The sequence below is a fragment of the Solea solea genome, chromosome 17, assembly GCF_958295425.1.
Source record: "Solea solea chromosome 17, fSolSol10.1, whole genome shotgun sequence".
Lineage (NCBI taxonomy): Eukaryota > Metazoa > Chordata > Actinopteri > Pleuronectiformes > Soleidae > Solea > Solea solea.
Window position 1 is genome coordinate 10648040 of NC_081150.1, and position 13460 is coordinate 10661499.

The window sequence follows — 13460 nt, forward strand, 5'->3', positions numbered from 1 at the left end:
TCCTTCCTGCACCCACAAAACCCAAAATACACAGTTAAAATTATAAACACTATATTTAGTTTGTCAAGAGAGGTGGGAGGAAAACAGTATTCTGTAATCAGCTGTGTGCTGTTTATGTCAAATGAGGCTTAGGGACGAGATTGCAGGCCTTCACGAAAAAAGCTAGTTACAAACTAGAATTAAAACCATAAATTTGCCAATAACGCTGCCAGTTGGTATGGGAGCCGTGATGATAGCCATCGCGGTCATGAGGCATGAAGTGGAGGCCGAGGTGTTGCCTCCTGTTTGTGTTGCCTGCTTGAACGGCAGTAGAGACATTGATGGGGCCAGTGACAGAGCGAGGAGCTGTGTGTGTGCGTGTGTGTGTGTGCGGGGGAAATGAGACATGCCGTAGAGATGAAGCCAAATCATTTTGTAGAGATGAGAAAAACAGAAGACGTGCGTACAAATCACAAGTAACAAGGAGGCTATCAAAACAACTGTACAGAGAAAAGTAGATGTGTGTCACACACACACACACACACACACACACACACACACACACACACAAATGGCTGCTCTGTGTGTCATAGAGACGCTGTTGTGTCTCACACTGGAGAAAAGAGAGAGAAGGGAGGTGCTGCTGTGAAGCCTGAACAGATTTTTGATATTTAACACTGGCTCAACGCCAGAGGAGCTGTGCTTGGTACCGGCATTTTCCTCTTCACCTGATAACGATTTCTTCGAGTGTGTGTGTGTGTGTGTGTGTGTGGCCTCTTCACCTCCTTAAATAATGAGTGCTTGAAATAACAAATAATAAAACATTAATGTGTTCGGTTTTCCAGGTACAGAAGAGTTAAGACAAATTAAAGTGATAGTTCTGCGTTCTGTTTTTTTTCCCTGAGATGATGGCAACTGAACAAAAGGCTCACTTAAAACCAGTGTTGTTCTGTAACAAAGTACAAATACTTTATGACTGTACTTAAGTACTCAATTCACGTATCTGTACTTTACTTTATTCATTTTTTCTCGCAACTTTTACTTTTATTTCACTACATTTCCAATAACTATCTTTGTTACTCGTTACTACCAAATAAAATCAGAAGAAGAAGAGTTGGTATTATGGTCTGTATTTATACAGAGCTTTTCTAGTCTTGATGAGCTGCTTTACACTGTAGTTTTACCATTCACACATTCACACGCTGCAACATGGGGTTAAGTGTCTTGCTCAAGCACACACATGGACTAACAGAGCCAGGAATTGAACCCACAACCTTCCAGTTAAACGACAACTCGCCCTACCACTGAGCCACCCTGGCCCAATCCTAACTCCTCACTTTTTTAAATACTTTTACTTCTCAAAACACCGAAGTAAAAGTATTTTTTTTTTATTACTTCTAAAAAGTACAGTAAATGTCATATACTTTAAGACATCCTCGCTCCCCTGCACCAAAGTCCCTGGAGAAAATCTGTAAGTTTACATCCTGACACGCCATTTGCTGCCTCCATTGGTAAGTTCCAATGTGTTGTAGTGTGACTTAAGTGTTTGAAAGCCTTTGTTTGGATTTACCTTAGTGACATAAACTTACCAAATGAAGAGTAAACCTGCAGTTTTTGTGAGGGTTGACAAAGGGACACAAACTTCAATGTGAGGACGTTTTATGGAGAGATAAAAGGGCAAAACCATGATTTGAAGATAGTCCACACTTACCACAGCTGGTGTAGATTTAATCAGATGAGCCTTTTGTTAAGTGGCGTGTACCAGCTGGCAGCCGTGTTTTCACTGAGCTCACTGAGCCTGCATGTCCATGTGTTCTTCTCAACACAGGACACGGACGATGTGTCACTATGTCACACAACCACACTTCCTTCCTCCGTAAGTATATAAAAGCTTCAATGAAGTTGTTTGTCTGAGTGATGTTTTTTGGTTTGCAGCATAGAAACTACTGACCAGCGTGTGTTGTGGTTGTGTTGATTAGCTTCTGCCGCAGTCGTGGACTCATTTCTTCCAGTTTTCCCTGAGGTTGTTTTCATTTTTATTGTTTCTCGGGGGAGAAACAGCTCAGTTGGTTAAAAATGGAAAAGTCACTCAATTTTTTCCTCCACACCCGAGCTACTGTTTTGGCTTTTCAGAGCGCACTCCCGCGCCTACGCAGTCGTTTCGGTGACTGGATCTCTATTAAAGAGGTTTATACTTGTGGATGCAAAGGTGCCGGTCAGTGACATTTCACTGTAATGACCAACAACATAATACATTTCTTCTGCCACACACGCGATGACAAGCCAGGCATTCATGCAATAGTTTGTGGGGTGAATCTGATTTACCTTTAAACTTTCCTTCAGAGTGCAGGAGAGGCCTGAGCCCTGGCTTTAGGGAGGAGGTTTCTCTCTCTGCGCCTCAGGTTTCAAAGCTGGCAGTGTGATCAGAGCACAGGAGGTTTGTGAGCCTTGGCACCAACACACAGCACCAGGCTTTGAGGACCCAGATTAACCTGCACAGTAGTTAAATAAACACACACATCCACGCATGGCCACATGAATGGACATTTCATCACAGCTCGCTACATTTCCGTGATTATACTGGGCTCACACCCTACGTGACTGCATGATGCAGTTAAAACAACAGTCGAGACGCACAAAAAAACACGTGTGGAATACTGACTTGTAGAGGGGCACAGTGTACACTCACGTGAGATTTGATTTAGATGATTTTTCATGTATGTGATGTATATATTGTGCACTTAAGTCCCCTGTAAAAATGACTTCAAATTAACCAATTCTGCCTGACCTGTGTGTAAGTGGGGGCCGACTATAAACACAGCTACAGGGCGAGAGCTTGGTGCTGTGCGGGGTAAACCCCCACGGCGGCAGGTCACGTTAAAGCAGCAGGGATGGTTTGAGGGGGGGTTGGGCAGGGCTTGTGTTTGTACACAGGGAACCCCAGGCAGCTCAGTAAAAGGAGCTTTATTATTTAGAGCTCTGCCAAGCAGAGATCAGGGTGGAAAATACACAGGATCCCCGGCGCCAAGTCCCTTGCTCTTGGAAAATCTGCCCCAGAAGCGTCCAAGCGTAGGGCCTGGATTTAATCACTCACTGCAGCACTCTGTCCTCGGCCTGAAGTGAGAACGCAACAATCAATCTACATCAGTGTGACCCTCAATCCCTCCACAAGCAGTCACATTAAAAAGACACATTCACTGTCACGGGAGTCAAACTCATTTTTAATTCTGGGCATGACATCAGAAATGACTGATGTCTCTTCAAAGAAACAGTCAAACATGCTCTGGCCTCATAACTCCACACACACACACACATAGCCGTGTGCTGCTCCAGAATGACAAAAATATTTTCTGCATATCAGGATGTTTTTGCAAAAAAAGAGAGAAACTGGTCCACCGCTGTGAAGTCCACAAATTTTTTCCATTTCAAGTGAAAACAATGTGGGAAAGCAGCAATGTTTTTGCATGTTTTCGACTGGGTTCTGAATCCAGTGAACCAGAGGGAAGTGTGGTGTTGAAAATGTCCTGCATGAGCTGGAACTGTGCTCATCAGGGCCGACTCGTATCGTAGAGTTCAAAATAAACTGATGAAGTCGAGATATTCAATAGGAAATTGATAAATGGCATCAAACCAGATCTGCTGCAGTTTTGGTGGAAGATTTACTTTAACAATTGCATATTAAAATTAGAGATTGTCACAAAGTCAGTCCCTTCACTTTTTCATCTGCCTGGGACTTCAATAATTCCTCGTCATAATTGAATGATGAACATGGAAAAAGCGTGGAAATGATATTTGACCTCTGTGAAAACCATTTTCCAAACGCAGCCAAGCAGCAAGAACCCACCGTGCCAAAAGCAGAGTTCATACAGTTTTGGTGATATTTTTACAACCAATAACGTCCACCTGCGTCGACAACTACTCTATCAGACATCCACACTTTATGACATCATCACTCCGGCATTAATATTTCTTGGCAGAAGCACGTGGCGACAAATGAGAGAGGCCTGACAGAGGAAAGACTCTGCACTGTCAAACTGTTCCTGTTGATTTCTAGCATCCACTCTCACACCCTGCCCACAGGCAAAGTTCTGTCTGCTTCGAATCATCCACCTTCGTTTTTCTGCCCAGAAACGCCAAGTTCGCCTTGTATCCCTGACTGCGAGCCATGGAAAACGACCCCAGTCCTAATGAAGACCAGCAAGTGTCTGCTTTTGTCCTTCACACACCCATCATTACTTGAATCGCTCCACTGAGCTCGCACGAGAGTCAGCGTTTACCTGAACTGTTCCTGGGACCCGAAAACGCTTTCATACACCTTCGTTCTTTGCTCGCGTGATGGCTCATTTTCTGTGTTTACCACTAAAATGTGCAATTAATGAGTAAATTGAGCTTAAACGTTTCCACATGGCAACCAGATATCACAAAAAGGAAGCTGAACTACATCGATATTCATGATTTGGCCGGCCACATTGACATTTTGCATTCAGAAATTCAGATATATCACATGTAACAAGGCTCCTATTAGACAATACCAGCTGTCAATCACACAGTTGCTCACTCATATGCTAAATATATGGTCTATTTTCCTTTAAATGGAAGCATAATTGCCATAATTGAGTCAATAAATGTTATAAATCAATAAGGAACTATTTTCCTATAGACTTCCATTCAAAAATTGCATCCTGTTTCGTGTTTCTGAAACTAAAGGACAATATAGATGATATAGCAAATAATAGAATTGAGTTTGCTTCCCTTTGTATCGTGTTATAATAGCCAGTCGTGTATAAAGTACCTTAAAGGGATACTTGAGTAAAAGTATCTTGCCAGAAAATGACTTTGGTAAAAGTTGAAGTCACTTTTTTTTTTAAATATTACTTAAGTAAAAGTCTTAAAGTAAATGACATTTACTTTACCTAAGTATTAAAAGTCATTCTCTGATATAAAATGTACTTAAGTTTTAGAAGTACAAGTATTAAAAAAGTGAGCAGTTAGGATTGAGCAATGGTGGATCAGTGGTAGGGTGAGTTGTCGTCCAACTGGAAGGTTGTGGGTTAAATTCCTGGCCCTGCTAGTCTATATGTGTCCTTGAGCAAGACACTTTGCCCCATGTGTTACATTACAGCAGTGATAAAAGCCACTACCAACAATGCTCCTAATAATTAAAAACAAGTTCAAGGTTGACATGAACTATATTTATCCCTTATTTTTGTTAATAAGGGATAAACCAGCACCTTCCCTCTGGTGAGCAGTTTTACCCGTGCTGGTTGTGTAATTCTTTCCTCCACACGAGAGTTAGAAAACATGTCTACAAACAATAAAAATCAGATCTCCATTTATCTTTTTACACTCAGTGTAACTACATCATGCTTCATTGTTCCAAAACACAACGCCCACCGACATGTGTTCACAGACGATCCCGTCTTTTGACAAAATACTCCTGAGATCAAACACCTGCCATGGACGTAAATACTCGAGCCGCATCACCTCCGCGTCCACTTTGATCCACCAAACAGGTTGCGAGATCAAGAGAAAGCAGACTTCTCCAACTGACAATCAGCATCTGGATGGAGCTGTTGGGGCCGAGAGTTGAATCCAAAACACGCCCTGTTTTTTGTGATTCACCACCACCAAACACAGCTGCTGCTGCTGCTGCTGCTGCTCGATAGCTTCCAGGCAGCAGTAACACTGCTGCAAGTGTGCACTCACACACACACACACACACACACACACTGAAGTCCAATCCAATAATAAATGTTATTACATCCACAGATGACGATCAAGTGCGTTACTGTGTGTGTTTCCAACTACAGTCATAGGTCATTTTCACTTGTAATTAATGTATAGACCTTATCGTTATATGATGTTCACTGTAGCATTAGCATTTAGCTTTATGGCATCTTATCATTGAATATTTATTCGGCTATTTTTTAATTGTTTTATTATGTTATGTTACCTTTTTACTAAAACTTCTTTGTACTCTCATCAACACAGAAGGTTTGATCATCATGATAAACTAATTGTCTGTCAAGCATACACCTGGTTTTAAGTTAAGATCATTTCAGTTCACTTTCATTTCAAAACGACTGCCATTTCAGGTCTAGATGACTGTTGTTTTTACCTTATAATAATAACAATAATAATATAATTTTATTTATAAGTGCCTTTCCAACACTCAAGGACACAAAAACAAACAAACAGGACAACACAGTAAACAGAGTGGGCTGTTTTGAAACCATGTCGAATCCACCCCTAATCCATTTTATCAATCAAACTTTATTTATTCACATAATAAAAACACAAAATCACAAAATCATAAAGTTACAAACATGAAATAAAAACACACACTAAATTCACAACTACTCAAGACAACGGATAACAGTCAGTTTACTTTTCTATGATAATTGTTCGAGATAAGGAGTGATATCGCACGACTCTATCACAGTGCGATTTCATAGATATTATGGAAAACACATTGTCGAGATTTCATATTCTACCAAACCGTAACTACTGTATTCAGTCTCTTGCACTTTGGTTGTCGCCCGTTGGCAGCAGCAGGCAGCTGTTTTCAGTTGACTCGTGCTCAGCGGGCCACAAATCAGACTGTCAAAGTGAACGGTGGAGCACGTAGCAGCTAACGAGCGACATATTTTGCTGGGTAATTGGTGGGTGAGCGGCTAAAAGCAGAGTCAGTGCCTGACACGTGACTCCCAGTGATTGCTGTGTGTTTGTTAGTGTTGTGTTCACAGCCTGTAATCCTGTGACACAAGTGGGCAAAAAGTTAATTAAACCTCTGTCTTATTTATCAAGCCACACACTATATAATATAATATAATATAACGCGACATTAGCAACAGATTTGACTTTAGTATAACGTGAATAAATCAAGAAGAAATGAAGAGGTGATATGGCATTAAATCATAAAATCACCTGCTCTCATGGTCCATTGCTGCACAATCTTCGTCCTCTTTGATTTACTCTGCGTCCACCAGAAACCTGCTCTTGAGTCATTTGCTGGCTCTGTCGGGCTAAACCTGATCCAGGACTCTCTGGCTGCTTCCCATTTGTTTGTCTCACTATTGGCCTTTTAACAGGTGAATGAATCACCTTGCAGATCCCTGATTTGCTGCATCAGCTGTCTGTACACTTGTCTTATTAGCCCTCCTGGCTGAATGTCATGTAAACTATGCATGTTTGGATTATAAAAAATAATAATAATAATACAAAAAAAACTTTCTTTCCCCCCCCCCCCCCCCCCCCCCCCCCCCATTTGATTTTCATTTTTCCTCTGGAAATGGTTTCCCTGGCAAGGAAAAGGTCAACTGTGAATGTGATCACTGAGAGTGAAAGGGGGAAGTTACGTCAGCCGCCGCTATAAGCCAGATTAGTGAGTTATGATCATAGTCTAAGACTTTCACAAAGCCCAATAAATGTGTAGTAACAGCGAGAGCTGGCTTCGGATTGGTTAAGTCAACGACCGAACCGACCAACTTTAAAGCCTCTAAAGGATTTACTTCAAGAATGTATCAAAAAAGACATATTCCTGATACACCCAATGTTTGGCCAACTAACTTACATGCACCATGGGATCTGTGGAGCGCTATGCTCGTGTCAAGTGAGGGATTTAAATACAAAACGAAAGCTTACATGGTCAGTCAGCGTCCTGAAAACTGAAAAAGTCAATTTTTCAGTCCCGAGGTCATATTGGCCTCAATATAAGGGAAGTTACTAGAGTTATTATTCCAATCTCACACAGTAATTAGCCGCTGCTTTTGTCTTGGCCTTGTTATATTCCTCTCAAAACACCAGTCATCGCAGAAAAATGTCAAGTGATGCAACAGATCTCCTTCTCACAGATATACAGGCTGATGCTGCATCACATGTAGTTGTTGGGGGGAGGGGGGGGGGGGGGGGGGGGTTTCCCCACGTTCACAGAACTCAATCATGAGCTGAAGCAAAGCTTTAACGATCCATGTGGGAAGACTTTGCTCTGTCAGCGAATAGGAAAAGGATATTGTCGACAGAAAAAGTAAACGGTCAACCCTAAGCCGGACAGAACCTTAACTGTTAACACACACACACACACACACACACACGCGCGTGTGCACAGTGAAGGTGCTGGTCTTGATTACGCAGGCCAACTGGAAGTGAACTGAGTCTTATTCGAGCAGATGCTGGCGTATGTGTGTGTGCAAGAGGAACCAGTAATACAATAAACTCGGCAATTATTAGATGCTCTGCTCTACGTCCTGAGCCGCGGCCAAGAGCTGGACATCTATAATACTATGCTATATAACTGCATTACATAGTCTGCAAATACGGCTCACAATGAGCTCTGTGTGCACACTTTATTTAACCTATTAAAACAGACGTTATTTGAACACACGCTGCTATTTTTGGAGCCTATACAGTACGAAGCATCTGGTTGTTTTCACAGCACCGAGGTATAAACAAAAGCAATATCATAGTAACTACAAGGGAGTATCTTACCAGAAAATTACTTTGGTAAAAGTTGAAGTCACTTTTATGTAATATAACTTAAGTAAAAGTCTTAAAGTATATGACATTAAGTATCAAAAGTAATTTTCTGATCTGAAATGTACTTTGGAGGTTAAAAAAGTGAGGAGTTAGGATTGAGCCATGGTGGCTCAATGGTAGGGCAAGAGTTGTCTTTCAACTGGAAGGTTGTGGGTTCAATTCCTGGCTCTGCTCGTCTACATGTGTCCTTGAGCAAGACACTTAACCCCATGTTGAAGCGTGTGAATGGTAAAACTACAGTGTAAAGCAGCTCATCAAGACTAGAAAAGCTCTATATGAATACAGACCATAATACCAACTCTTCTTCTGATTTTATTTGGTAGTAACCAGGAACAAAGACAGTTAGAGGAAATGTAGTGGAGTAAAAGTTGCTCAATATACTGTATAAATAACAAAGTAAAGTACAGATACGTGGATTTTGTACTTAAGTACAGTAACAAAGTATTTGTACTTTGGAAGGACGTAGTATGTGTTCTAAAAATGTATATTGTGAGCATATGGGGAACAAAGTAAACACCGTGTGTGCATGTTACGTGAACACATTTCAGCTCTCTCTCTCTCTCTCAGTTTTTTGGCACGAGTGCTAAATCCTTCCTGTGTTTCCTATACTTCTGGCCACTGGTGCTCTCCTGAGATGACATAAAATGCTTTGCTGGTTTAAAACTAATATTGTTGTTTGGGGATTTGCGAGGAAATTAGTTTTTTTTTGTGTTTTTTTTAATCTTAAAGCAGTTCCCATGTGAAAAGGGATCAGACAGAGCCTCCGATGTTTTATGTCCTTAACAACAAACTCTTAAGTGTCTCCATTTACGTAAAACTCGATAACAATCAAAAAAGCCAATTTCTTTGCCGTTCACGTGGATGAAATAGATGTTAAGTGTCACTATCAGAGCTATATTCCTCATTTCTAGAAGCGTGCATTATGGAGCGGCTGCTACTTGCATCGACTGCTCGTGTCTGTTTTTGCAAGAGCGCAAGAAAAACACTGCTGCCACGATCTCTCGCTCTGCTCTCCACATCAATCCCGAGTGTGCACCGCTGATGCCTGTTCCTCTCCATATGACTCTTATTAGTTTGATATGAAAAAACCCCGGCTTCGTTTCTATTCTCATGCTCCATTGCCATTCTCACTCTATGTGATTTTCAACCCCCGCCCCGCGGCCTAACTACAGCCTTTTGCTGCTTCAAATCAGCCTCTGACCGCCGAGCGACACACACACAACCGTATTTGTTTTGGATGTACAGTGGAGTGGTTTTGTAGTTCAGCTTAAGTGTCTGTGATAGTTACACGTTGACACCTGGATCTTATTTTGCAACGATAACTGAGATTCTGGAGGCCATTTATATTCAAGCCGGGGTCCTTTTTTCCTTGGAGGTCACAAATGCAATTGTATTAGCATGCTCTATCAATAAAGAGAGTACAACATGTGCATTTGTTTCCTCCTAGCGCTGCCATTACACTGAATAACCTGCACTTGGTTTGAAGTCTTTGTTGCGCTGGGAGCTGCTTGAGGAGCCACTGGGAGGGCGGTTGCTGGATAAGGTGTCCTTACACTGTCAACACTTAAAAGATATCAAAGCCGCATTTTTCCCCCTTCCTGTAGAAGAAAAAAAAAAGGCGCCCTCATGTTTTCGATTTCCCGGCAAGCGAGGGACTTTTGACTCTTTCTCACAAAGCGCTTCACGCTAAAAAGCCCCCTGATGCAGGAGTCACGTTCCATATGTTAGAGCCTGCAGAGGTGCTGATATGTTCACCAGCTTTAGGTTACACAGCTCACGTCATCCTGGTGATTTGTTCACAGCAGGAGACGAGGACCACTGTGGGATCTGCCAGTAACTGAAGGCTGATGTTTTGTCATTCACAATTCAAAGATAATACTCCGCATACCGTCGTTAGTGTCAGAGTGATTATGGGGTTCAGTAAGATATGATACTCTATTTTGTATGAATGAATGTTGATGTGAAATCTGGATTTAATCTGTAACAAAAGAACAAAAAGGGAAAAGAATAATCATTTGTGTACTCTGGTCCATCCAATTTCCTCCTCATCTACAGTCAAATACAGGAACCAATTATCTATATTTATATATAAAACCTTGAAGGTACTGAAGTGAAAGTTGGCATCCGCTCTTATACTTTTTTATTCATCATTTAACCCTTTAACGTTTGCACAAGTGCACTTTGCATTACCGTAGTTACGCGTCGGTTTGTGCTTTCGGAAAAGCTCCAACGGTTTCTGAAAGCTGAGAAGTAGCATGTCAAAGCCAACGTGTGAGTATTACGGTCATTTCACTTGCACTGTTGCAGGAAGCCGGCGAATCAGAATCTTTGTCACGAGAGAGGAGAGAGTGGAAAAAACGCCTGTACAGTGTTTCAATTATTTGGCCTATTTTTTGACAAATGTTCAAATTTCAAATTTAACACGCAAAATCTGGTGTCTTCATTTTAAATTGTTAATACACTACTTTAACATGCAGTAAATAGTAATTAACTGTCAGATATTGAAAGCTATTCTTACAGGACATTTTCTGGCCCTTTTAAGGTTAAAATAAGCAAAGGCTTACAGGATTAAAAGTGCAATTTTTATCAAATTCTTTTCTCCATCAATTCTCTTCATGTAATCACTGTCCAACTTTGTGACGTTGACCTCAGAGCTCTGTGGGGAACCTATCATCTGGAGTCATGTTGTTTTATCTGCTAATTGTTTCACAAAAATCCCCCTGGGAAAAATAAACATACAGGTTTTAGAGATAGTATCTTGCTTTGTGTTCTTTTTTGTGTGTGTACACCCTGTACTTATACACTCTGAGACCCAGTGAAACATCTTGTGGGGGTTTGTTTTTTTTGCCTCCGAGGCCTCAAATTATTAGCAGCAGGTTGCTCCCCCTGCGCAGCAGATTTTAACATGTCCACGACTGATTTTAATTTTCTCCACCGCAAACTGTGTGATCCGCTCACATCCCTGCATCTACTATGCACTTTAATATCTCATCTGCACAGCTTCACAGGGATCATGTGGCCGCGCCGCTGCCGTGAGATCTGTGCTGTAAAGGCTGGCGCTGACCATTTGAAGTTCCCTTGTATATCTGTTGCAGATGGGCTTGAGCCGGATGATGGCGGCTTCATGGCTGACGACTCCACTGATGTGCCGTCTGCAAGTGAGACATAATCGGGATGAAAGTGATGGATGTGCTTTTCCCTGCTGATGCTTTATGTGACACCGTGTCTCCAGAGGATAGACTGTAATGTCTCGCTTCACTTGGCTTTTCTACGATAGCTCAGAGAATTGGGTCCAATCCCATTCCTTATTTTTTTACCCTTATCACTTCCTTGCCCCTTTGCCACTTGGATCTGAGTTACAAAAGGGGAATGGGACACCCCTTCACAAATGTGATACACCATCACATAGACGTGACTTGTTTTTTTCCCTCATGGTCTATGCACTTGTCTGAACCACGTGTTAGAAAACGTTTTGTTGAGGTTACTGTAACTACAGAACTTAATGACCTTGAATTCAGTTCCATTTGAATCATACCCCGAGAAAATCTACATTTCGCTCTTACACCTCACCTGTGCTTCAACAAGTATAAGCACAATAGACCATATAATGAGTTGGATGGACTCTTCTGGTGTCCATGGTGAAGTTAAAGAAGGCCATATTTAATAGCCAGCGGCGTGTCATGACCAAGAAAGCTGGTTGTGTTGAGTTGTTGTCTTGTGTCCGTGTTGTTTTTGTAGGTTTTGTATTTTTGTGTCAAGTCCTAGTTTTCGCTAGTAGATTTTCCCTCGAAAGAGTGCTTTCTTGTTTGTTAGCTATCTTCCGAAGAGTGTTTTGGAAACTCCCTTTGAACAGGAAGACATTTGTGACAGAACCAGACTGAGAGTGTACGGACTCGACTGGTTGGGGTAGGAGAGAGGAGAGAACGGAGGGGGAAGGGATGAGGGTTAGGTGGGTGAAAAGGAGATAGAGGAGAGACAGTGATCAGGAATGGTTGTGTTACAAGTAAATTTCAAGAATCAATAGCATTAATAACAATTATCATCATCGCTGTCATGTTTCTTGCCCCAATGCACTCTGGGATTGGCTCCAGCTCCTCATGTGGCCCTCAAAAAAGGACAAGCTGTGCAGATGAAGGGTGGATGAGGATAATAAAAACATTAGCAGTAATGAGAGTGTTATAGTAATGGAGTTAATGGTCTCAGTCACTGGATTCAGGTCTAAATAAATCATTAAGTGTGGTACAAACCAGTGTGACTGACAGCTAGTGTTGTTAATTGAACTCCCAGTTGCAAAACCTCATCATGGTGCCAGTAAAGTCAGGATTCTTAACCGGTTGTCACTTCATCACGAAAATGTGCAAAATGGATTGGTAGGGCTAAGTGGTCGGGACATGGGATGATTTATTTTGAGAACCGATGTCGTCGCCTCTAACCTCAATTTATGTTAGCGAAGGATAACAGAGAGCGATGCGTGGAGCATCCAAATGAGGAAAATAGTTAATATGAGGAGAAAGGTGAGCGTGAAAGGTGACTCCATGTGTGTGGTCTCCCTGTATCAGATGCCCAATAGGGAGACATGTACTCACCATGTTGATATTCAAAAGCCTTGGCTGTTTGTTTAAAGTGAGTAATTGATACTTGCCATTGGAAGAATTTTCCCCTATTTGACACAGAGTGTGAGAACAAGGGAGTCCAGTTTGCCATGTCTGCCTGCTGTCGGCATGTGTTATGCTACGGGAAAACACACTGGCCCTGCTTCTTTGGAGTTCACTGCAATGGCAGCACCAGACCACACACTGCCATTTTTATGGGTTTCGGCTGAGGATTATTACTGTCGCTGCCAAATTGCCTATTATTCAAACTTTCAATATACAAGCAAAGAAATGCAATGCCTTTGTTTGGTTTGGAACAACGGTTGAAACGTTTTTTTTTTTCAGACGGGCTTT